At 40.2% G+C, this 3,255-nt stretch overlaps 1 long non-coding RNA gene across 1 annotated transcript; it reads right to left on the bottom strand.

The window, feature by feature from the left end:
• Nucleotides 1-277: 277 nt before the first annotated feature.
• On the bottom strand, nt 278-2,040 carry LOC130738953 (uncharacterized). Its single transcript, XR_009019712.1, has 2 exons — nt 1,218-2,040; nt 278-1,130 (listed from the first exon to the last, which is right to left on the bottom strand). It is a non-coding gene; the product is annotated as an uncharacterized LOC130738953 (long non-coding RNA).
• Between the last annotated feature and the right edge of the window lie 1,215 nt (nt 2,041-3,255).

The following is a 3,255-nucleotide window of genomic DNA, read 5'->3' as shown; positions in this document are numbered from 1 at the left end:
CTTATAGCTTATTAAATTTATTCTCATTTTTATCCTTATTATTTTATTAAAATTCTACCATTACCCTTATATATTTATAAAAACAATAAACTTATTTTCCCCTCACACTTACGTATGTAGTTTCCGCCACACCGCTGCGCACCACAAGTATTATAAATATTATATTAATAAAAATAAATAAAAATAAATATTATATTTTTAAGATGATATATAACTGTAGCTAATAAAAATATTTAAAGTGATAATAATTTTAATATTAATATCATATTGGTATTAATGTGAAAATAAAGTAATGTTAAATATAAAAATAATTATACAAGTATGTCCTTTTATGTCATTTTACAATTTCAGCTTGTTTAACAGCTAGTTCTACCAAACACTTTTGTTTCAATCACCTAGTTTTTCAGCTTTCAGCTAGCTTATCAGCTTTCAGCTATCAGCTAGCTTATAAGCTTTCAGCTAGCTTTTCAGCTTTCAACTAGCTTATCAGCTAAACATGCCAAACATAGCCTAAGTATGTATGACCTTATTGACCTATCAGTTTTTTATGGAAATATTGGCTGAGGAAATTATATGGCGATACAACCAAAATATAAACCGCGTATGTTTGTTCTCCTAATGAACCCCCTTCACCACCAATGTTTGTTCTCCTAGTGACTTACTTGTTCCTGGACATTGAACATAGATTAGACCCATTCCTACCCCAACCATTTGTTGCTACTGACGAAGTAGTTGATGCTATGTAATTATTGTTACTGTGGAAGCTGCAGCTGCGAGAATTGTTGTTGAAGTTGAAAGACTTGTGGTTGTTGTTGCTGCAAGGGAGGAAGTTGTTGTTGTTGTTCTTGCAGAAAGTGAGGAAGTTGTTGTTGTTGTTGCTGCTGCAAGTGAGGACGTTGTTGTTGGTGTTCTTGCTGCAATTGAGGAAGTTGCCGCAACTGTTGTGTCAGCCGCTGCTGTCGTTGTAGCAGTTCGCGCGCACGTTCTATCGACTGTTGGTGATGTTGTTGTTGCTGCAAGTGAGGTAGTTGCCGCAGCTGTTGTACCAGTTGCTGCGCTTGTTGTAGCCGCTCCAGGTGCTGTTGTGATTGCATCTGCTGCAGCATTTGTGGTAAATTCAAAGAGATATCCTGCGTGCATTCAAGGCTTAAGTAAATAGGCATGATATATAATGGATCAAAAGAAGTATAATAGAGCCTCCAAAGTCAACAACTAACTGTTACTCCTAGAAAAAAGTTTCCCAAACAAGAGGCAAGCTTTGTCGGGAGCAGAGAATAGTTGATAGTAATTGAATAACTGCACACTGAATTCTACATAATAAACTTCAAGTTGTAGCCTAGAAATCTAGGAGTACTTCTAGAAAAGACATTTAAATGGTACTATTGTCTAGTGCCTATGTCTACTAACAGAACTTTCCAGTGAATTGTTATGAATCCAGAACTCCTTGTGTTGAGGTAAATGAGTTGACAAGATATTTAAATGTTACTACTGTCTAGTGCCTATGTCTGCTAACAGAACTTTCCAGTAAAGATATTCCCAAATCCTCTACTTCAATTACATTGTTACTATTAGAGATAAATAGGCATACTATCCTACGGGATATTTTCTTTATTATTATTTATTTTATTTTGTAATATGCCTCAGAATATTCTTAGCATATTCTGTTATTTTATTATTATAAATAATATTGTCTACCTCACACACAATTTGTGGTGAGAGTATCCAATCTTACATGGTATCAGGTTTAGGTTGAAAACCCTAGCCCCCAAACCTTCCTGTGCCGCCACCCTTTTTCTCTCCCTCTTTTTTCTGATACAACCATTATTTTCCCCTTTGATTTTTGTGCCTGCTCATGCTTCCGTGTGTGCTGTCAGCCAAAAATTTCTGTGCTGTTCTCGTGCTTTGTGCGCCATCAGCAGCCCTACACTCGTAATCATCACCTTGCTTTTCGTGAAGGCTTTGCAAGTATCATTCCATCATCATCACGTTGCTTTTCATATGTAACAATCATTCCATCATCATCACCTTGTCTTTTGTGGGGTCCCGTGCCAGCCAGCCACCAACAGCCATTATTTTTTCTTTGTCATTTTCTAGTGACTCATCCACATATTTGATTATTTGATTTATTTTCCAGTCTTGCTCACATGGCTTCTGATGCTACTCCTTCGACTTTTTCCATGAACACTTTGGTGCATATGCTTACGGTGAAACTTAAACCAGATAATTTTCTTCTCTGGCGTAAACAGGTTACTGCTCTTCTTCAGAATCAGAACTTGTATGATATTGTTGACCCTACCGTCGATCCTCCGCCAGAATTTACTCAACAGACATTTGCACAAACTGTTACTCAACCACAACGTAATGGTGCTCCTTCTCCAAATCCTCTTTATGTTGATTGGCAGGCTCGAGATCGTAATGTCAACAGTCTGCTTCTTTCCTCCCTCACTGAGGAGGCCTTATCTGAGACTCTAAGCGCAACCACTGCTCGTGATGTTTGGGTTGCTTTACACTCTGCCTATGCCTCCCGCAGCAAGGCACGTGAACTACGTCTCCGTGATGAACTTCAACTCATGCGTCGTGGTTCTTTATCAGTTTCTGAGTACGGGCGGAAATTTCGCACTATCTGTGATCAGCTAGCTGCTATTGGTGCACCTGTGCCTAATGATGATAAAGTTCACCGGTTCCTTCGTGGTCTTGGCCCGTCATATGCAAATTTTTCCACGGGCCAGCTTGATCAGGTACCCCTACCTTTCTTTACTGACATTCTTTGTAAGGTCGAAAGCCATGCTATTTTTCAGGCTTCTCTTGAGGAATCAGTGACCCCTCCGCCTGCTGCCTTCCATGCAAGCAATCAGCCCCGCTTTTCTGGTAATCAGTCTTCCAATAGTGGCAACCGTGGTAATTCCGGTGGAGGTTCTCGTGGTGGAAATCGTGGCAACTCTAATGGAGGATCTCGTCAGCGACGCCACAATGGTGGCTCTGGCCGTCGTGGCTCTTATACGCCTCGCTGTCAAATTTGTCGTGAGCAGGGTCATTATGCTGATAAGTGTCCGGTTCGCTGGGATCGGTCTTCTGAGTCTGCAAATCTGGCACAATCGTTTGCTGCAGGTTGTTCGTTGGATAACTCTGACCGTTCTGATTGGTATATGGATACAGGTGCCACCTCTCATATGACTCCTTCTCTATCTCAGCTGACGGACTCTCAGGACTATTCTGGTAATGACCGTGTCTTTGTGGGTAATGGGGCTGGTTTAC

The sequence above is a fragment of the Lotus japonicus genome, chromosome 2 (assembly GCF_012489685.1).
Source record: "Lotus japonicus ecotype B-129 chromosome 2, LjGifu_v1.2".
Lineage (NCBI taxonomy): Eukaryota > Viridiplantae > Streptophyta > Magnoliopsida > Fabales > Fabaceae > Lotus > Lotus japonicus.
This window is presented reverse-complemented; position numbering and strand designations above follow the sequence as displayed.